General features: G+C 40.0%; 1 protein-coding gene across 1 annotated transcript in view; it reads right to left on the bottom strand.

Annotated features, from left to right (window-relative positions):
- Positions 1 to 23,956, bottom strand: part of HECTD2 (HECT domain E3 ubiquitin protein ligase 2) — a 1,329,650-nt gene that overhangs the window by 40,079 nt on the left and 1,265,615 nt on the right. The gene's annotated exons all lie outside the window — the stretch shown is intronic.

The following is a 23,956-nucleotide window of genomic DNA, read 5'->3' as shown; positions in this document are numbered from 1 at the left end:
GCAGATGTCTTGAGAGGTACATACCAAATGGGGTGTTGTATTCTATGATGGGTCTAATGAGGGATGAGTGCAGTAGGACAATGACCTCCTTTTTTCAGGATGAAAAGCCCTTAGTGATGAGGTGTGCCACATAAAAGGATTTCCTGACTGTTGTGGCGATGTGGTTATCGAAGGTGAGACCACTGTTCACCTGTGTTCCTAAGTCTCTTATCACACTTTTGGTGTTTAATGTACTGCCACCTATGTGGTAATTCATGGGTACATGTTTTTTTCCAAAAGGGGATAACTATACACTTCTTGGCATTGAGCTTGAGCCCATGGCTCTGGCACCAAGCATCTGTTTCTGTAAGGCTCTTTTGTAGAATATCCACATCATTTGGGGATTCAATAATGGCTCCCAGTTTGCAGTCATCTGTGAACTTTGTTAGCCAGAGTCCTTTAGTGTTGGCCTGTACTTCAGAGAAGTAGATGCCAAACAAGAGTGGTCCCAGGACTGAACCCTGAGGTACTCCACTTGTCACTTGCCTGGAGCTGGATTTGGAGTCAGCTACTTTTACAGTCTGGGTTCTGTCAGTAATCCTGTTGGCAACCCATCGATTGATGTAGGATTAATGCCCAGCTTAGTAAGTTTATCTATGATTCCAGAGTGGGGTGATGGTGTCGAAGGCCTTGGCGAGGTCCAGATAGGCTGTGTGGCCTGCCTTACCATCATCCACATCTCTGGAGACTGATTCGAAGAAGTCAATCAGGTTCAGGAGACATGATCGGCCCTTCACAAACTCAAACTGGGTGGGGTCCAATGTTTGAAGGTTGCCAATATCTTTGTTTATAAGTTCCATGATAATACGTTCCATAGCCTTGCAGATCAGGCTCGTCAGACTGATGGGATGGTAGTTCCCAGGATCCAAGGTGTTTATTATCTGTAAAGATCAGTCAACCTCTATGAAACAAGACAATGCTCCCAACAACTTTGGAATTCTGGATACAAGTATTCAGCAATCTGAGGATTTAGAGCATTTAGAATGAAATAAGAAAAGAAAGAAAGGAAGAAAAAGAAATGGATAAATGTCTATAAAGTAAAAGGAATACCTACTAGAATGGACAGTGCTTTGTCATGTAGCAAACAGATTACAGGGAATGATGACATTTTTCTATCAGAAAACATTCAGTCTACAGAAAAGGGCAGCATTTTTTTCAAAAGAGAAGGTAGAAAAGAGGCACGTGACAGCTGAAAAGGAAAAATCAAAATTGAACATGGAAGGATTGATGAACATTACTGTAAGGAAAAAAAAGACAAAACAGATGCTGACAACATGGCTGAAGCTGGTGATAGACAAAGTCAGCTGCATGAAAATTGTATGCTTGCAAATTTAATATCAGTGAAAACAGTGGGATTAATAAGACTAGTGGTGATGGAGATCATTCCTATGAAAAAAGTAACATTGCAGATATTACTGAATTAGAAGCTGAAGATTCTTCTGATCTGGTCAAAAAAGATATTCTTGCAAATGGAGACTGAATTATTAGAGGAACCGATACATTTGCAGAGAAGATAATGAACATCAAACAGTGGTATGCTGCCAGGGGAAAAACAGAGGATGTGAGACAAGCCTTAGAACTCCTTAATATAAGACAGTACGGATCTGTTTTAATTTGTGCCATACAAATGATCTCATTTGCAAGACCTTTGAATGTTAGTAGGCAACTTACAGCCCTCTTAGATAGCATAGCTTGTACAGGTGTCAGGACCTATTTCACACAAATCATATATAGAAAGGAGAGTCAGGTCACTGTGAATGAAAAGATTTTTGGGGTAAAAACCTACATGAAAAAAAATGTCCCGTTTTAAAAAAACATAAATATGTAGAGGATTAGAGCCTACTGTTGGGCATGCATGTTCAGATAGGATGGTGAGCATTTGTCAAGAGCAGGGAATAAAGTTTTTCAGCAGATAAATTGCAATATTTGACAAACACAAGGCAGAATTTTAGCCAAGTTGAAAACTTAACAGTTCACAGATAGCACCATTTGATGCATCTCTGATGGATGTTAATGCTAGGAGGATTTATAATAAAGTTTTTTTTAAATGGAGAATTTGCTATGTTACCACAAAATGCATGTTGTTACTATTTGTGAAACAAGGTTAAACAACATTGACTGGAAAACAGTTCTGTCAGGGTATACATTTTTTTAAACCAAAAAAAAACACTCCCAAAAACAAGTGGTGTTAACCAGCAAACACAAATCCAGATAAAAAACAAAAAAACACCACGCCACAGCTGAAGACTACTAAATAAAATCCACTTTAATAAAAGTTAAGTGCTTTCACACTAACTCGTGCTTCATCAGACCATACATATACTAAAAAAAATTGCACTTAAATATCAGACGTATTTAAAAAATAGCCAATAAAAAACAGCAAACAATTAATGATAAATCAGATACTTTTCCTTAAAGAGCTTTCGCTCTTTTAACACTGGTTTAATGGAAGTCCTACCATTCGGGTAATCTCTCAGCTTGTAGATGGATAATCTAATCAAGTTCACATCCCGCGGTATAATTTCTTAGATCACCACCACATACACTAGCCCTAACCATTTCCACAACTCTAAACCCAAATGAATGACCAGCACCATATTCAATGCAATGCTCAGCCAAAGCATTATGTATATCCTGTCTACTAATACTGTACTGGTGTTCCCTTATCCGCTCCATAAGGGACCGATTGGTCTTTCCTATGTAGAAGCAACCGCAAAGTCGGCAGTTTGCTAAATAAATAAGGTCCCTACTCCTGCAATTCGCCTGCACCTTAAATACAAACTCTTTGCCAGTTACGGGATGGGTAAAACTATCACTCATATCTATAAAATCGCAGTAGCGACAACTCATACATCTCGTAGTTCCAGTTTGTTGAGTATTATTAAGACCTGAGACTTCCTGACATCTATTTTTATAACACAGCTATTGCTTAAGGCTTTTCTTATTTTTAAAAATAAAACTAGGTTTAGCCCTACCACATTCTTTAAAGCTGGGTCCAAGTGCAGGATAGACCAGTTGTCTCTAATGACATTTAAAATAGTACTCACATCATTTGTGTAGTACAAAGAAACAAAAACATCATTGTGAATACGCAAATTACTAACTCCATCACAGTCAGTACTGACAGGATTAGGTTCATCAGAGTATAAAGGTCGAGCCCTACCATTCCTATGGCCAATGCTCTCATTAAATGCTGTATTAATTTCAGATCTCTTATACCCTCTATGTAGAAACTCATCACTCAACCTAGCTGTATCACTAAAAAACAACTCATCTCTATTATTCAGGTGGGAAACACACATACCCTGGCCGTTAACAACATTTCTGAAGACATGGCCAGGGTGCATGGTACTATGATGTAACATTGTATTCTTTCTACATTCTTTCCTAAATAGAGTAGTAATATGTTTACCCTGGTTGTCAACAATGAGCTTGACATCTAGGTAATCAATCTCTTTAGATGAATATCTATGGGTAAATTTCAAAAAAGGAACAGTGCTATTGAGATATCCAATAAATTCTAGTAGACTAGTCTCAGTACCATGCCAAACACAAAACAAACAGTCTACAAACCTTTTATAAATTCTAATATGATTCATATAAGTAGAGCGCAGTACAAACTCTGTCTCCCATTGGGCCATAACTATGTTGGCGTAGCTATTGGCACAACTAGTGCCCATAGCTATGCCAACCTTTTCTTGAAAAACTTGATCTTCATACAAAAAGAGGTTGTATTCAAGAACAACCTCTAAAAACAAACAAATCAAATCAGCCTGTTCAACAATCATGTTTTTACCTAGCAAAAATTCCTTTTCATTGACCATATCAATACCCAAATCATGGGGTATGCTGGTAAATAACGATACAACATCCAAACATACCAAAAAACATGTATTATCAAGAACCATATCCTTAGTAGCAGCATAAAGCTGTGTCAAAAACTGTTTACTATCACTAAGTACTTGGGTTTCACCATTCAATAAAGGCCTCAGCCTCTTCTCCACATAAAGGGAGAAGGGTTCCATCAACCAACCCCTACCAGAAACTATTGGTCGAAAGGGTGGGCTAATGGAATTTTTGTGTATCTTAGGCAAAGCATAAAGTATTGTAGGAAATTCCACTATCAAAAAATCATTTATCTCCTTCGTAACAATATTGATGCTAAAACAATCATAGATGACAGACATGATCTTATCTTGAACATTACTAACAAAATCTCTATCAACTTTAATATATACATCAGAATCATCCAACATTTGCAAAATCCTAGAATTGTAAAATCATAATCCATCAAAACTATTGCACCACCCTTATCGGCGGGCTTAATGATTAATGAAGCATCATTCCATAATTCTGAAAGGGCACGTCTCTCGTTAGCATTAATATTAAAAAACTCACTTTTAACCTGTCCATTATAATAAGCATTATACAAATCATGTTCACATTTTTTCACAAATGTTTCAAGAACAGGACTGAGTACGGGCTGAAATGTACTAGGTTTCCTCAACCCATCGCAATCGGTACGTACAGATATATCAGTGCTTGGTAACATTGTCTTGAGCATGGATTTACGTGCAAACAGCCTAATATCAATAATAGTCTGACTAAAATCGGAAGATTGGGCTGGAATAAAACTCAGGTTTCATTGTAATAGGGCATTCTGTGCAGCAGTCAATGTCTTACTAGACAAGTTAAAAACTAACCAATTCTGGTTTCTTTCTACATCCTCTTCAAAGTTAGTGTACGAGAGTCTTCATTCTGCCACTGGCGTTTCCTGCCCTGGCTCTGTGAACGCCGGGAATATCGTATTCCCTTCTGCCGAACAGGCAGAGGCTGCTCTAAAGAGAAACACCCATTATGCCATGATTATGGCTAGTATTAGGTCGTACATCACTCATTGTTAAAGTAGGCACAGAATTTAAAGGAGCCACAGTCCTATTGTGGTTAGCAACTGAAGAAATGGAAGTAACAAGCCCTTGCGGCTCTATATCGACGGTTATAGAAGAATCAGTCAAAATTGTCTCAGGGTCAGTAGCAGGAATCACTGCAGGATTTATTGCTGATCTATCATTATTAGGGAAAGCAGAAGTTGCCTGATTACTCACAGATTCATCTCTACGCCAAGCAAACACTTGGTCTTTAGAGTAATCAGTCATATCCCTAGACAGCTTTTTAGTTTTCTGCAGCTTGTTGTATCGTTATTTACCAGCATACCCCATGATTTGGGTATTGATATGATCAAGGAATTTATGCTAGGTAAAAACATGACTGCTGACCAGGCTGATTTGATTTGTTTGTTTTTAGAGGTTGTTCTTGAATACAACCTCTTTTTGTATGAAGATCAAGTTTTTAACAGAAGGTTGGCATGGGTATGGGCACTAGTTGTGCCAATAGCTATGCCAACATTGTTATGGCCCAATGGGAGACTGAGTTTGTACTGCTCTCTACTTATATGAATCATATTAGAATTTACAAAAGGTTTGTAGACAATTTGTTTTTGTTTGGCATGGTGCTGAGACTAGTCTACTAGAATTTACGGGATATCTCAATAGCACTGTTCCTTTTTTGAAATTTACCCATAGATATTCATCTAAAGAGATTGATTACCTAGATGTCAAGCTCATAGTTGACAAGAGTAAACTTATTACTACTCTATTTAGGAAAGAATGTAGAAAGAATACGATGTTACATCATAGTACCATGCACCCTGGCCATGTCTTCAGAAATGTTGTTAAGGTATGCGTGTTTCCTGCATGAATAATAGAGAGGAGTTGTTTTTTAGTGATACAGCTAGGTTGAGTGATGAGTTTCTACATAGAGGGTATAAGAGATCTAGAATTAATACAGCATTTAATGAGAGCATTGGCCATAGGAATGGTAGGGCTCGACCTTTATACTCTCATCATCATCTTCTTTCAGCTGTTCCCATTAGGGGTCGTGCAAGCGGATCATCTGTTTCCATTTCCTCCTGTCCTCTGCATCTTGCTCTTTCACACCAACCACCTGCATGTCCTCTCTCACCACATCCATAAACCTTATCTTAGGCCTTCCTCTTTTCCTCTTACCTGGCAGCTCCATCCTTTTCCCAATATACCCAGCATCCCTCCTCAGCACATGTCCAAACCAACGCAATCTCACCTCTCTTGCTTTGTCTCCAAACTGTCCAATCTGAGCTGACCCTCTAATATACTGATTCTTAATCCTGTCCATCCTAGTCACACCCAGTGCAAATCTTAACATCTTTAACTCTGCCACATCGAGCTCTGACTCCTGCCTTTTTGTCAATGCCACCGTCTCCAACCCATTTAACATAGCTGGTCTCACTACCCTCTTGTAGTCCTTCCCTTTCACTCTTACTGGTACCCGTCTGTCACAAATTACTCCTGACACTCTTCTCCACCCATTCCACCCTGCCTGTACTCTCTTCTTCACCTCTCTTCCAAACTCACCATTACTCTGAAATGTTGATCGCAAGTACTTAAACTCATCCACCTTTACCAACTCTACTCCCTGCATCCTCACCATTCCGCTACCCTCCCTCTCATTTACAAAAATATATTCTGTTTTAGCCCTGCTGACCTTCATTCCTCTCCTCTCCTCTCTACAGCATATCTCCACCTCTCCAGGGTCTCCTCAACCTGGTCTCTACTCTCACTGCAGATCACAATGTCATCTGAAAACATCATAGTCCACGGGGCTTCCTGTCTGAGCTCATCTGTCAACCTGTCCATCACCATTGCAAATAAGAAAGGGCTCAGAGCTGATCCTTGATGTAATCCCACCTCCACCTTAAACTTATCTGTCACTCCCACTGCAGTCCTCACCAATGTCACACTACCCTCGTACATATCCTGTACCACTCTTACATACTTCTCTGCCACTCCCAACTTCCTCATACAATACCAAAACTCCTCTCTAGGCACCCTGTCATATGCTTTCTCTAAGTCCACAAAGACACAATGCAACTCCTTCTGACCTTCTCTGTATTTCTCTAACACTCTCAGAGCAAACATTGCATCTGTAGTGCTCTTTCCTGGCATGAAACAATACTGCTGATCACTAATCATCACCCCCCCCCCTTCTTAAGCTAGTGTTTACTACTCTTTCCCATAACTTCAAGTTGTGACTGATCAATTTTATCCCTCTGTAGTTACTGTAGCTCTGCACATCACCCTTATTCTTAAAGATAGGTACCAAAAAACTTTTTCTCCACTCCTCAGGCATCCTCTGACTTTCTAAAATTTCATTAAACAATCTGGTTAAAAATTCCACTGCCATTTCTCCTAAGCACCTCCATGCTTCCACTGGTATGTCATCTGGACCAACAGCCTTTCCATTCTTCATCCTCTTCATAGCTGTTGTTACTTCCTCCTTGCTAATCTGTTTCACTTCCTGATTCACTATCCCCACATCATCCAACCTTCTCGCTCTCTCCTTCTCTTCATTCATCAGCCCCTCAAAGTACTCTTTCCATCTACTCAACACACTCTCCTCGCTTGTGAGTAAGTTTCCCTCACTATCCTTTGTCACCCTTACCTGCTGCACATCTTTCCCAGCTCTGTCCTTCTGTCTAGCCAATCGGTAAAGGTCCTTTTCTCCCTCTTTAGTGTCCAATCTCTCATACAACTCTCCATATGCCTTATCCTTAGCCTTCGCCACCTCTCTCTTTGCAATGTGCCTCATCTCCTTATACTCATGTCTACTTTCTTCATCTCTTTGACAATCCCACTTCTTCTTCGCCAGCCTCTTCATCTGTATACTCTCCTGTACTTCCTCATTCCACCACCAGGTCTCCTTGTCCTCCTTCCTCTCTCCAGATGTCACACCAAGCACCTTTCTAGCAGTCTCCCTTACTAGCTCTGCTGTAGTTACCCAGCTATTTGGTAACTCTTCACTGCCTCCCAGTGCCTGTCTTAACTCTTCCCTGAACTTCACCTCACAATCACCCTTTTTTAACTTCCACCATTTAATCCTTGGCACTGCTTTCACACTCCTCCTCCTCTTCTTGATCACCAACGTCATCCTACAGACCACCATTCTATGCTGCTTAACTACAATTTCTCCTGTCTCCACTTTACAGTCTCCAATCTCCTTCAGACTGGCTGTCCTACATAGGATATAATCCACCTGTGTGCATCTTCCTCCACTCTTGTACGTCACCCTATGCTCCTCCCTCTTCTTAAAATACGTATTCACCACAGCCATGTCTATCCTTGTCACAAAATCCACAATCATCTGACCTTCTGCATTCCTCTCCTTAACAACATACCTACCCATCACTTCCTCATCCCCCTCATCCCATCTGTTCACTTCACCAACATGCCCATTGCAGTCTGCTCCAATCACTTGTCTCTTACCCTTGGGTACACTCACCACCACTTCATTCAACTCACTCCAAAAATTTTTCTTTCTCATCCATCGCACACCCAACTTGTGGAGCATGTGCACTAACAACATTTATCAGTACACCATCAATTTCAAGCTTCATAAACATCACTCTATCAGACACTCTCTTCACCACCAAAACACTCTTGGCATACTGTTCCTTTAGGATAACCCCTACCCCATTTCTCCTGCCATCCACACCATAATAGAACAATTTGAACCCGCCTCCTATACATCTGGCCTTACTTCCCTTCCATCTGGTCTCTTGCACGCACAATATATCAACCTTCCTTCTCTTCATCATATCAGCTAGCTCTCTCCCTATACCAGTCATACTGCCAACATTCAAAGTTCCTACCCTCACTACTACACTCCTAACCTTCCTCCTCTCTTCCTGCCTTCGGGCATGCCTTCCCCCTCCTCTTCTCCTTCGGCCAACAGTAGCCCAATTTCTGCCAGCACCCTGTTGGCTAACAGTACTGGTGGTGGTCATTGTTAACCCGGGCCTCGACCAATCCGGTATGGAAATATGAAATGTTGTTCGCAAAAGTCATTTGGCAGAGGTTTTATGCCGGATGCCCTTCCTGACGCAACCCTACCCATTTATCTGGGCTTGGGACGAGCACAAAGAAATGCACTGGCTTGTGCATCCCCTGTGGCTGGGTTCTCGACCTTTATACTCTGATGAACCTAACCCTGTCAATACTGACTGTGGTGGAGTTAATAATTTGCGTATTCACAATGATGTTTTTGTTTCTTTGTGCTACACAAATGATGTGAGTACTATTTTAAATATCATTAGAGACAATTGGTCTATCCTGCACTTGGATGCAGCTTTAAAGAATGTGGTAGGGGCTAAACCTAGTTTTATTTTTAAAAATAAGAAAAGCCTTAAGTGACAGCTATGTTATAAATATAGATGTCAGGAAGTCTCAGGTCTTAATAATACTCAACAAACTGGAACTACGAGATGTATGAGTTGTCGTTACTGCGATTTTATAGATATGAGTGATAGTTTTACCCATCCCGTAACTGGCAAAGAGTTTGTATTTAAGGTGCAGGCGAATTGCAGGAGTAGGGACCGACCTTATTTATTTAGCAAACTGCAGACTTTGCAGCTGCTTCTACATAGGGAAGACCAATCGTTCCCTTATGGAGTGGATAAGGAAACACCAGTACAGTATTAATAGACAGGATATACATAATGCTTTGGCTGAGCATTGTATTGAATATGGTGCTGGTCATTCATTTGGGTTTAGAGTTGTGGAAATGGTTAGAGCTAGTGTATGTGGTGGTGATCTAAGAAATTATACCGAGGGACGTGAACTTGATTGGATTATCCGTCTACAAGCTGAGAGATTACACGGTATTAATGGTAGGACTTCCATTAAACCAGTGTTAAAAGAGCAAAAGCTCTTTAAATGAAAAGGATCTGATTTATCATTAATTGTTTGCTGTTTTTTATTGGCTATTTTTTAAATATGTCTGATATTTAAGTGCAATGTTTTTTTAAGTATATGTGTGGTCTGATAAAGCACGAATTAGTGTGAAAGCGCTTACTGTTTATTAAAGTGGATTTTATTTAGTACTCTTCAGCTGTGGCATGGTGTTTTTCATTTTTTATTTGGATACATTTTTTTACTGTAACACACATTCTAACGAAAATCAGTTGGAGTTATTATGATAGGGATTAAAGACTGTTATGAAACCTGTAATTACTACATGTTCAGTGATAACACCAATACTACAGATTGTGTAACTGTGTCATTAAAAACAACCCTGGAACATATATTGCTGAAGTATACAGACCACCATCAAAGTCAAGTGGTGATGACCCAGAGGAATTCATACATTTGTTGCATAAAACACAGGAGGGAAGAATAATAGCGAGCAGAGACTTAACTTTACCAGAAACAGACTGAAGTAATATTGATTCAACAACATTAGCAAGGAAATTATTCAGAAATTATGTTCAGGAACAACAATTGCTTCAGATTTTTAAAAAACTACCAGGGAAACGAACATAATAGACATTGTTTGTGATCCTAAATAAATACTGTTACTTCATGTCAAGTTTTACCACCAGTGATGTGCAGTGATCATGGGATTATAAAGGTTAACTTGTTGCTAGATAATTCTGCAAAGCTGAAATATAAACCAATGCAGAGAAAGTAACAGATTATAAAGAAGCAAAACAATCACTATGTAAAACTGGGTCTATATCATAAGACTGAACATGCATATGTGCGACTACATAAAAGTCGACACATAATGCATGAAACCTAAAAATAGCGAACGGCCACGTAAGCAAATTTTTCCCTAGGGAAAAAAACTTACGTGGCCATTCGCTAAAAAAAATAATTTAACACCATAAACAGGTGGGGGGCTCTGCCCCCCACACCCCCCCCTAACTAAATATATCAACTCCGAGATCACACTATAGGGAAGGAAAGAGCAACCCTGTGGAGTTGGCCAACTATCTCCTTGCCCTATGACATGTTCATTGAATCGCTTAAATGTGATTTGATGACTGTGTTTCGCTGTTTCCATATTCGCTCAGAAGCATTTTCGTGCTCCTAATATAGACCCGTAAAACTAACTGCAGTGATATGTTCAGTGGAAAAACTGCAAACGGAAATGTGGAAAGTTTTGAAAAGAAATTTTTTGAGTACAAAAAAAATGAAATAAAAAGCTTATTGGGATCTAGGCATACAATGTCAGTGGGATATACTTCCATAGGAACAACATACCTGATTAAGGAGAGAGACAAAACATATTAGAAATGGAAAAGAGGTTGAAATACAACTTTGAAAACTGAAACAAACAAGCTGGACAAACAAATTAAGTCTACTTTGAGACAAGATCAAGAAAAATCTGAAGAAAAGTTGTATAATGATATTGAGCATATTAGGAAACCAACTTATAGATACATAAGATATGGTAGGAGTAAAGACATACAACCTGAAAAACTGTGTGTATATTCTAAAACTTTTTCTCACACAACAGATGTCAGATGTGTTTACAACATCTTATTCAAAACAGTTTGTCTCCACAAAGGGGGTGATAAGTTGTCCTAGTGACATTCAGGTAACCTCACATACTAAAATCAAATTATACTATATTGAAAAAGAACTATGCCAACTGGATCCAAACAAAGCATAGGAAGGAGACAGAATTAGTAATAATGGCCTGAGAAAACTTTATCAAGAACTTACAGTACCATTATATTTATTTTTTACTAGGTCGTATACATATGGGGAGATTCCTTAAGATTAGAGATATGCGCTCATTAAACCTGTATTTTTAAGGAAAGGGGAGTAGGACAAACCAGAGTCATATAAACCTCTAAGTCTACATTCATGTTGTGGAAAAGAATGGAAAGGTAATATCGGATAAGTTACTGTCAGAATATGAAAGGTTAGAACTTGAAACCATAGCATATGTTGAAAATAGAGCTTTTATCAACTGTAACATGATGTTCTATAACAATATAATAACAGCTATGAATGAACATTGTGCTGTGATGTAATTTATATAGATTTAACTTCAGCATTTAACAGGGTCATACAGAAAACATTAATCAATAAATTAGAGTAACTAGGTATTTATATACTCGAGAAGATGGATAGCTGCATTTCTTACAAATAGGACATGGTAAGTATCATACAACAATTGGATAGGTGAAATTCTTGGTTATAGTCAAGGTGTTCCACAGGACTCTGTCCAAGGTCCATACTTGTTTAGAATGCATCTTTCAGACTTATCTTTTTCACCTGAACTGTTCTACAGTCTGTATGCAGATGACTTGAAATTGGTTAAATTGATTACAGGTTTTTCAAATAGGGCATATCATCAAAAGAACTTGACTAAATTGACCATTTTAGCACAGGCAAATAATATGCTGATAAACACATCAAAAACTAAGTATATAATATTTGGAAGACAATAACTGAAGTGTAAATGTTTAATACAGCACACGGTGATTGAAACTGTAAACTCATTTAAGGACCTGAGTATAGGAGTTGATTCAGTTTTGAGTTTTTCTAATCACATCAAATAATTGGTTAATGATAGTTATAAAATTATAGGTTGTATGAAAATATTTTTAAAATCTGGGAAATCAGAAATGAGGAAGTAATTGTTTGTTAATTATATTAGATCCAAACTTGAGTATGGAATAACAGTACGGAAACTTTATAAGAAAAACAAGCATGAATAAACTGGAAAGAGTACAGTAGAAATATACCAAGGGCATCCATGGATGTGAAAATTTAAGGTATTATGAAAAACTAAAATATCCAAACTTGTACAGTGTCTAATACAGATATTTAAGAGGAGACATTATTCAGGTATATAATACGGCATTTAGACAACTATCTCTGGGAATGTTTGGGGTTATCAAAAAGTAGTAGAGAATCATCAAACAACCTACATAGAAGATTCTATAGGAATGAGAAGTGTACTAATTGGTTCTCTGAGAGAGCAGCTGATGCATGGAATAGACTATCAAATTACATTAAATCAAGCACTAGTTTAGATATTTGTAAGAACAGCCTGGACATTTATTATGGGAACAACTGTTTTGGTACATTGGCAGGCTAGAAGGGCATTAAAGCCGTGCTTGAAATGTATGTATGTATCATAAATACTAAACAAATGTACTAAAATAGACAAGAAAACCACAGTAAATCTCCAAAACCATTATGGGCCACAGTCATTAAACTTATACAACCCCTTCATGGATCATAATCCTGCCCTTATAGAGGTGAAACAAACTAGAATATGTCTTGTAGATTTAATTCAAACTACATAAATACTGCTAACTCCCTTAATATATACATTGCATGCAGCATATCATAAAATACTGTGGACACTGTCACTGCTACCGTCTGACTTATCACCATAATAAAAAATAAAAAAAAAATTAAAAAAAATTAAAACCACCTCTCTTGTAGCTGATAATCTACAAGTACAGTATCTCAAAACAGCTGCACAAGAAATTGTATACCTAGTATCTACACTTATAAATCATTCTCTCCAAGAAGAAATAGTCCCCACACTCTGGAAGCAGTCCTTTTATTCCTTTACTTAAAGATGATAAATTGGTTGGACTAGCAAACTACAGATCTATATAGAACACCTTGCCCCCCTATCTAAAATACAGCTGATCAATGACCTATTCGAGAATGCTGTACTGCAAAACACAGCATGGATTTAGGCTAGGCCATAGCAAGGAAACAGCATTACTAACCTTCATAAGCAATATTCATGAGAGCAAAATGAAGGTGACATTTTGCATCCCTATTTTCAGACCTTTACAAAGCATTTGATACAGTCTCACATCCCACAGTATTACTATGAGTCGGGGAACTAGATCTTATAAGCAATATAATCAAAAGGTTTAAAAGTTACCTCAGTCACTGAACACAGTGTGTATGCTGGGTTAATAAGCTGTCGACTCATCAACAAATTATACTGTGTGCATCGTCATCAGGTTCAATATAAGGACCTTTACAAATAAGATGCATACAGTCTCTCACCCAGTAAATGAAACATAATATGCAGCACTCAGCACCAGTATGTGCACAATTCTTTGTTCAAACAGCTCCACTGCATTACAAAAATTAAAACATTCTATAACAATATAAATTACTCTCAAATCCAAATTCAAGTATTTTTTTACCTCTCACCTCATAACCAGATTCTTGTGACTTAAAACTAGCCAATAATTTTAGAATTGAGCCAATGCAAAATGCAAGCCAACTAGATAAAGATTCATTCAGCACATTCAACATGCAATTCAGTTCATAAAGCTAACAGCAAACTAGGGGTTCTTTATGAAGTGAAACCTTTCCTAACAGAATATGTCCACAAGGTTACAGCTAAGACCTTTCTACTCCCTAGTCTCCTACATGCCTCATCGATTTTCATTAACTTACAGTTCCCTCAGTTAGTTAAACTGCAGAAATCTTACATTAAAACCATATTAAGCAAACATATCATTGTGCAGCACTTCACTCACTTAACTGGCTGGAGCTACCTAATCTACCAGTCTATTCTCATACTAAAACTGCCCACATCATCCCCAACTCTCCACACAAATGACTTATTACCAGCCAGGTGGTACACACACTTCATAAAACTATGTTCACTATGCCAACACCAAGTACTTGCTCAAAAATCCAAAAGTTATAATGGTGACCACCTATATTCTTTATAAATTAGTAGCCTGTGGAATTCAATCCCAGCAGATATAAAAAATAAATAGATTTTATGTACAAGTCTATGATCTCCTTGAAGACATACCTTTCAAAAATGGTAATCATACCTATCAACATCTAATGCTGGGATAAAGGCCCAAAAATAGGAACAGATTTTATTGCTCTTATAATTTTAAAGAAGTTTCTAGAATAACAGGTTTTGCATTTGTATGCAATTTCTGAAGGATATGAAGTCTGAATCTAAAATGTTTATCATTATTTAGTGACTTTAGTCCTCAACAATTTTCCAGAAAACCACAGATTTTTTGAGGAACAGACCAAAAATATGAAGCAAAAATCTGGACAGTTGAGAGCATGATGGTCACGTACTTTTAACAACCCTATTACTATGACCTTTTTGTATGCTAAATGCTAGCTCATATGCAATTTATAGTCCTATTCCTAATACATAAAAAATAAAAATTTCTGGTATTGTAGCAAACCTATTACTAAGTGCCCTACTCATGATAAAAATCACACAATTATCACACATTTACTATAGTAATCTTCTGTTTGCCGGTCTCAAGTGAATTTATCTGTCCTGAGTAAATATACAAGGCTTCTAATAAGCTCATAATTAACTCCAAGAAGACCAGCTTTATGGTTTTCTTCACTGCTAAGAAATTGCCTAATAAACCCACCAATCTACCAAAGGATTGCAATGAGAACTGTTGCAGATGTCACTGAGCAAAGATACCTAGGACCCCACAGTCTCGTTTACTTCCCACACAGACAAGGTCACTAATAAAGTCATGGCATAATTAAAACTTTGTTACAGGTTCAGCCATTGTCTCTCACAAAATGCACATTTACCCATTTCTAAAAACTTATTACCAAAACTTGAAAATGGTTCCCCATTTTTAGTGCTTAATTTTTCACACAGTACACCTACAATATATGTGACTAAGAATAAAATCTGTAGATTTATCCTTTATTATACCTTCGGGTTAATCATTGTAAACTACTTGAAAAACCAATTGGCTATCAGAGACTAACAAGGCAAAACTTCTACTTAGTTCACTAACATAGAAGGTACTAAATCAAATATGCTGCCTATTTCTAAAGTTTAAACTACACTTGGTTAAAAAAATATATATGAAATTAGGATCTCTCAAAACAACTACTTTCTCTAGCATAGCCTCCTTTCAAAACTGCTATTAGAGAAGGATCTGCTATCTAGAAACACTTACCAAGTGACATAAAAAATCAGGAAAGGTTTAGGTAATTTAAAAATACCCTCAAGGAACATTTCCAAGAAGAATCCAATTGCATCCACTGCATAGATAATTGATAAGAGCCCACCATTTGCTGCAGTCTGTATAAAACACATGATTAATTGAATTTGCTATTTATTCCCAAAAAAAATTATGATGAAATTAAATTACTGCTAAGTTGTACTCCTCTTTAATTTTCTGTTTTATCCTATTTTGATATACTCTTTCTTATATGCATTGAACAATTTGTTTCATAGGTTTGTGGGTGGTTACTAGGCTAACAAACACTAGGGCCTTACAAGTCTAGCCACGTACCCCAAATCATTTGGGTCCTGAGTATCATGGGTATTTATTCAAGGGGCATGTTAGTAGGGATGTACCTAAGGATTTGTTGGGGGGGTTGTTAGTTATGATAATATTTTTCTTATTTATGGCCTCTGTCCATAAGGGACATAAGGTGGGCTAAATTTACAATTTCCTATCCAATTGTTAAGGGAACAACTCTTTTTTAACATGGATGGAGAGCCTATTCCTTAGTGCAAGAATAGAAAAGTTGTGTAAAAATGTACCATAACCACAGATGTCCTTCTCTTCCATGTTGGAGTATTCTGCATATGGGTTTACCCTTCTAGTCTCATGTACGTACGGCCAGTGTCCAAAAGCTTTCAGTCCCTTCCAGGTGCGTGAGATGTCAGCTCTAGCCGAGAGTACGTGGGCCATAAAAGTGACGTTGGCGTGCACCAGCCCTCAGAACTGAAGGCCCCAGTCAGAGCCAGTTCTAATAGGGCAATGCCAAGTCACTGGCATCTAGAGAGGGAAACATAACTGATAAGCAGGGAAGGAGGGAGGGTAGGAATACTGACACATGGAAGAGAAGAATATCTATGGCTATGGTAAGTTTATACACAACTTTTCTATGTCCTTCTATTCCTATGTTGCAGTATTCTGCATATGGGTGAGTGCCAAAGCTCACTGAGAAGGGGTGGTTGGTATGGAAGTAGATTCCAGGAACCCATGCAGGATAGCCCTAGCAAACCCTGCCCTCGACCTAGAGATGTGGTCTAGTTTGTAGTGTTTGGTGAAAGTATGAAGTGAAGACCAGGTGGCTGCCTCCAGGATAGATGAGGTGTCCAGGCCCTTGCAGAAAGGCCCTGAGTATGCCATGGCTCTAGTGGAGTGGGCTTTTACTCTCCTGAAGTGATTTACCATGGTGCTGGTAACAAAGGTAATGACCTTGGAGATCCAGGTAGAAAGAGTCTGTTTCTACACAGCCTTCCCTAGTGCTCTAGGGTGGAAGGATATGAAAAGCTGCTCAGTCTTTCTGACAGACTTAGTGTTGTCAAGGTAGAATATAATCTGTCTGTGAACATCCAAGGAATGAAGTATTCTTTCACTTCTTCCTTGTGTGTTTGGATAAAGAACAGGTAAGTAGATGGCCTGCTTGAGAGACAGGTCATTGACTACCTTGGGCATGAAGGATAGATTTGTCCTGAGGGTAAACCTGTCTTTACGAAAGACAAGAAAAGGAGGGGTAGCCATTAGTGCCTGGAGCTCTGATACCCTTCTGGCAGAAGTGTAGGACCCCTTTGAGGAAGAGCTTTGAAGGCAGCCTGGATGCCAAGGGGGGATCCATGGGTAGGCATGCAGAAATAGCAGACTGGTGTGCTTTAATAGATGAGTAGGCCAGGCCAGTCTGAAGTAACTCGCACAAATAAGACAGCACTAGGGGAATGTCGCTGGTAAGTGGATTGAGCTGCTTATTTTGACACCAAGAAATGAACCTTTTCCATTTAGACAGGTAATTTCTTTGTGTGTTAGGTCTCCTGGCCTCCTGCAGGACACTGAGTACGTCCTCATTGTAAAGGTGTCTGTATGGGATCAGAAGCCTATCCGCCACAGGGTCAGGTGTAGTAGCTGCCACTGTGGGTGGATTAAAGATCCTTTGTGTTGTGTGAGAAGGTCCACTCTGTGGGGTAACTTGTGGTGACTGCCCTTGGACAACTGGAGGAGTAAGGGGAACCAATGCTGTCGGGGCTAGTAGGGAGTCATCAGCAAGATTTTTGGATTATCCTGCTGAATCCGTAGCAGGACCCACTGAATAAGGGGGAATGGGGGAATGCATAAAGGTATTTCCCCTTCCATGAAATAGTGAAGCTATCTGTTGCCAGTGCCTGTGGGTCTGGTGGCCTGGTATAGTATTCAGGAAGTTTCCTTTTGTTGGCGGAAGCAAACTGGTCTATTTGTGGTGTACCCCATCTGTGGACCATGTCCAGGAAGATGTCCCTGTGGAGCATTCATTCATGATTGTTTGTGCTGGTTCTGCTCAAAAAATCAGCTTGGGAGTTGTGGAGAGAGGGAATACATGCTGCTTTCAGGGTAATTCCATGGAAAGTGGCTACTTCCCACACTAGTGTAGCCAGTCTGCAGAGTAGGTAGGACTTGGTCCCCCTACCCCCATTTGTTGATATACCGCAGGACTGTGGTGTTCTCTGTGTATATAAGGAGGGATCCCTTCTGGAGCAACGGAGCAAATTCCTGAAGAGCTAGGAGGATCACCCCTCATTTCCCTGGCATTGATGTGTTCTGTTTTCTGCCTGTATGTCCACAGGCCTTGAACTTTCGATGGCTGAGAGTGGCCCCCCACCCCAGGTCTGAGGTTTCTGTATGCATGACATGAGAAGGTTGACGCGATTGGAGAGGAAGTCCTGGGATGAGTGTCACCTGGACGAGCCACCATAAGATCTCCTGTTTTAAGCATGGAAGCAAAGGCACAATGTGTTCCATTGGGTGATTCTGCTGTTTCAAGACAGAGCGTAGGTACCACTGTTGTTTCCTCATGTGTAATCAAGGTAGGGGTAGCATGGGAATAGCCTGAGGTAATGCCTTGCAGTCAGATGAGGGGAGAGTAGAATCCCTTGCAGATGCTCTGTAAGAGAACTCACCTTTGCTGGGGACTGGTATGCCTCCATCAAGTCTGTGTGGATTCTGCACCCTAAGAACACAATGCACAATTGGGTCAGTGTGAGGTTGGACCTTGGGAAGTTTATCTGGAACCCAAGAGCCTGTAGGAGAGACACCATGAACTGGATATGGGTTAGGAGTGCTTTTTGGCTGGCAGCCTGTAAAAGGATGTTGTCCAGGTATGGGAATATTTGTATCCTTTTTGACCTGCAAAAGGCTATTACTGGAGCCAGACATTTGGTGAAGACTCTGGGTGTGGTTGAGAGTCCAAAAGGAAAGGTAGATAACTGCAAATGTGAGGAGCCCACTGAGAATCTTAAGTACTTCCTGTGTGTGGGTCTTATGGGAATGTGTAATTAGGCATACTTGATGTCTAGTGTAGCTAGGAAGCCTTTGCCCATCATAAGAGGAAATAGAGTTGGCTGGGTCAGCACTTTGAAAATTGGCACCTTTAAGAAAGGATTGAGCCTTGAAATGCCTAAGATGGGTCTCCATGGCCTTTCTTTTCTGGGAACTAGGAAGATCCTTGAGTAGAACCCTTTTCCAAATTGGGAGGGAGGGATTCTTTCTATACTGCCCCGGTTTAAAAAGAGACTGCAGTACAGGTGTCAGGAGGGGCAGTTGGTGAGCAGGAGGTTGTGGCTTGCCAAGACTTACTGGGGTGGTTATCCAAGACAGGAAGTAACCTTCTTGGAGGATGGAGAGGACCCACTTGTCTGAAGTGATCCGATTCCACAGAGGAAGGCAGTGGGAAAGGCGAGCAGATGGAGATAGCTGATGGGGGAGGCAGGAGTGGCAGGTAGTCAGACGCTACCTGCCCTGTCCTGAAAAGGCATCCTTTGACTAGAGGAGGAAGGTGCTCTAGCTGAAGGATTTTTCTTTCTTTCTTGCCTGTGTCTAGATTGAGGAGCAAGACTGGAGTGTTTCCTGATGAACTGTTTTTTCGCAGGATAGCTCCTGCAGAATTTAGGTACAGAAAAAACTAGCATATGTTTAAGATTCTGCATCTCTTCCTTTTTGTTGCAGGGATTTGAAAAGGTCTGCTACTTTTGAGCCAAATAAGGCAGCATTGTCAAGTGGTGCATCACTGAACTTAGCCCTAAAGTCATCTGGCAGAGGTTGCAAGTGCAGCCAGGAGTATCTGCGAAGTGCAGAAGATGAAATTGCTGACCTTGCTGAGGATTCTGCAGCATCTTAGCTAAATTTAATAGAATGCCTGATGACTTGGGATGTAAGCGTCAGTAGAGAAGACATAGCTGATTTGGCTGAGAAGTCTGGAATGTCTGCCAACAGTTTGGCAGCAGAGTCTAGAAGAGACAGGGCGTACTTTGCCATAAGAGTCTGGTAATTAGTAGCTCTAAAGTGGAAGAGGTATAAATCTATTTGCCTAATCCTGTCATTAGTTTTGCTGTCAGCATGAAGGATGGTGGTGGTAGGCAAGAGTTTGGAAGCTTTGTCTGTGGAGACAGAAATGGTAGCTGGAACTGCTGGAGGGCACTTAATTAAGTGCTTAGCTGAGTCTGGGACTTTGTACAATCTATCTGCTCTATGAGGAGCAGGAGGTTGTGAGTCCAGATTGAGAGATGCAGTGGAAAAAGCATCTACGGAGGTGGGAAGCATAGGAGGAATAGCCAAAGGGCTTGGTGTTTCCATTTGAATGAGGTCATAGAACCTCTTTTGTATTTCAGACATGTCTGTGGATTCCCATTTGAAGTGTTCCTTCATCTTAAAAATAGTTTCAGAGAAGGTCACGTCTTCAACAGGGGAATCTGGGTCTATAGATTCTTCCTCTGGGGATCCATAACCCAAAGGAGAAGAGAGTTGTGAATTATACAAGAGGGAATCATCTAAGGAATCTGAAGAGATATCCACTTCCCTGTTAACTGTCTCTGCAAGTTAAGCCCTAGGACTAAAGAGAGGAGGAGAAGGTGCAGAAGTAGCTAATGTATGCCTCAGGGACATGAAAGCTGAGAAAAGGTGTTGCCTAAAAGCCTGCCAGTCTGGAATACTTTCTGCTGGGTGGGAAAAATGCTTTCTTTTTTCTCTCCTCTTGATAGTCCCAACAGGTGTCTGTTTAGGAGCAGGTGTCAAAGTCTGAGGCAAGGAATCGGAAGGTTCCCCTGAACATGCTGGCTCCCCCTGGCATCTGAAACAGTCACCGGATTAGCATCTGTGGACGTGCTATCACTCACTGGTAGAATGGCTTTCTCAGAGGGACCCATGGCATCCGGTGTGGCAGATCCTGGTCCAGATCCTAAGGCCAGGCAGATGTCAGCCACAGGCTGTGGATCAGCTGGAAGAGGCTCAGCAAGCATTACATGCTGTAAAGATCTGGCCTTCTTTTTTGGCGGTTCAGAGGCGACATCCAATGAGCTCTCCTTACATAAAGCATGTTGTTTCAGATGTTGGTTCTCTATGTACAAATTTAGTGTATGCAGATGACTGTGCAACATTTTTGGAACGAACACCTGGCAAATAGGGCAGGCCTTATAATCGTGCGACTGTCCGAGACAGAACAAACAGTTATCATGGGTGTCTTTATGAGGGGATTTGATGGCCGCAGTGACATTTCCCCTTTCTGGATAACATGAAAATGCAGTAATATAAAAGGAAGAACTGAAAAGGTCTCCAACGGGGTACTTAAATTGAAACTTGAACTGGTCATCAGCGAAGCAGGAACATCTGGCATATGACTGGCAGCTGGAAAGTTGTGAGGGCTGGTGTGTGCCAGCATCACTTTTATGGACCACATACTCTCACCTAGAGCTGATGTCTCACGCACCTAGAAGGGACTGAAAGCTTTTGGATACTGGCCGTACGTACATGAGACTAGAAGGGTAAACCCATATGCAGAATACTGCAACATAGGAATAGAAGGATATCTCATGATTCACATATCTGTCTCTCAGACACTTTCTATTTATGTTGCAAAGAAACGTCAGATCCTTGGATCTATTTTTTCTGATGCTGTTGTTTTGCACATGTGCAAGAGAGCCATCAGGGCGGGGTCTGAGAGAGCCCTGTAAGCCAGGGAAACATTCCCTCTCAGTCACCTGTAGGAAAACTGAATACTGAGACAGACCCTTTAAGTGATCACTATAGGACAGGGTACTCATGCCCTGAATTCTCCTGGTTAGAAACCTTTGTAGGCATACCAACTTTTGCAAGAGCTTGTTTAGATATGTACTAAAGGGGGCATTGTATTCAATGATAGGGCTGATAAGGGCTGAGGAGAGATTACTTCCTTAGACCCGAGTGCCATAACCTTACCTATAAGCTAGGTGACAAAGTATGATTTTCTTATTATCTTAGCTATGTGTTGGTCAAAGGCCAGATTGCTGTCTGTCTACATATGTTCCAAATCCCTTACAATTGGGTCAACTTTTAAAGGCATTTTACTGATGGAGTAATTAGCTTCAGTTTACAGTTTCCCAAAGGGCATTAGAATACATTTTTTGGCATTGGGTTTTAGGTCACTGCTTTGGCATCAGTCATTTTTCTGTATCAAACCCACTAACAAGATGTTGCAGTCTTGGGGAGAATCTATAATAGCTCCCAATTTACAGGCATCTGGTAACTTGGTGAGCCAGTGGCCTTCAATATTAGCCCTGAATTTACAGACATAGATGCCAAACAGGACGGGGCTCAGAGCAGAGCCATGGGGTACACCACTGCTTGCTGACCAGTCTCTTGGTGGAGGTGGTCTCATTGATTCTGACGTCTTGGGTCATGTATACCAGCTGGCAATCCAGTGAGTTGTGTAAGGATTTGTTCCTAGCTCAGAGAGTTTCTCAACAATGCCTGAGTGGGGTATTGCATCGAATGTCTTAGTCACGTGAAGATACATAGGGTTGGGAGGGTGGCCTAATGGTTAAGGTGTTTGCCTTACAAACACAAGATGCAGGGTTTGAATCTCACAAGGGATAATTGGCTAGGCTTAAAATAGCTTGCAAAGGCAGTTAGCTTAGTACTAATCTATAAACCTATAAACCTATAAACCTATAGTATGCACTGTTTTACCTTCATCCATTGCCTTGATGAACCTCTCAAAGAAGTCTACTAGGTTAAATAAGCATGACTTTCCCCTTAACAAAGCCAGATTGAAATGGTTCCAATGTCTGTATGTTGCTAATGTCCTTGTTTATCATTTCCATAATTCATTCTATGGCTTTGCATATTAGGATTGTTACACTGATGGGTCTGTAATTCCCTGGGGTCAGTTGATGGTCTGCACTCAGAGGGGAATGATTGTTGCAGTCCTCCAGTCACTTGGACTGTAGCATGTTTCAAACCTGCAGATGAAGAGTGCCTCAAGTGGTCCTGATGGATCATGTTTTAGACTGTTCAGGAGGCAACTGGAGATGTTGTCAGGACCCATAGAGGCAGTGTTCTTGGCTTTAGCAAATGCTGCCAGCAGCTTATCCCTTCTGATAGCTGGGGGGAAGTATGTTGAAGCAGATTTCACATGGTAGAGCTTGTGGGTGATGCAGTTTGAGCTAAATTTATCAGCCAGTAGATTTGCTATGTCACCCTGATCAGTGAAGGTGTTACCTTTCACTACCAGTTCAACACACTACTAAGGTTCCAGACATAACGAAGAACGCGTTATGACGATCCATAACATGCAAGTCTATCCTGGCCTTGTTGGACTTAATTAGGCCTCTTAGTTTCTTGTTTAGTTTTATAAGAAAATACTCGTCTTTAAAGTAATTGCTGTTCCTGATTTTGGCTATAAGTTTTCTTCTTTTATTAAATACCCTGTTTAGGTGGAGTCTATATATATATATATATATATATATATATATATATATATATATATAAACATATATACACACACACACACACATATATATATACACACACACACACACATATATATATATATATATATATATATATATATATATATATTTATACACACACATATATAGATATATGTGTGTGTTCATAAAATATAGACAAAAGTTCTTCGGACAGCTAATACATCTGTCACTTAACTACATAAGAACTGCACTTGATTTACATATCCATTCTGTTGGCTGCTCCACAGACATCTTGAGCCTGTGTAGCTCTAAAAAGCATTAGTCAGAAATAATT

This window comes from Protopterus annectens, chromosome 14.part0, assembly GCF_019279795.1.
Source record: "Protopterus annectens isolate FY-2018-M chromosome 14.part0, PAN1.0, whole genome shotgun sequence".
Classification (NCBI taxonomy): Eukaryota; Metazoa; Chordata; order Ceratodontiformes; family Protopteridae; genus Protopterus; species Protopterus annectens.
This window is presented reverse-complemented; position numbering and strand designations above follow the sequence as displayed.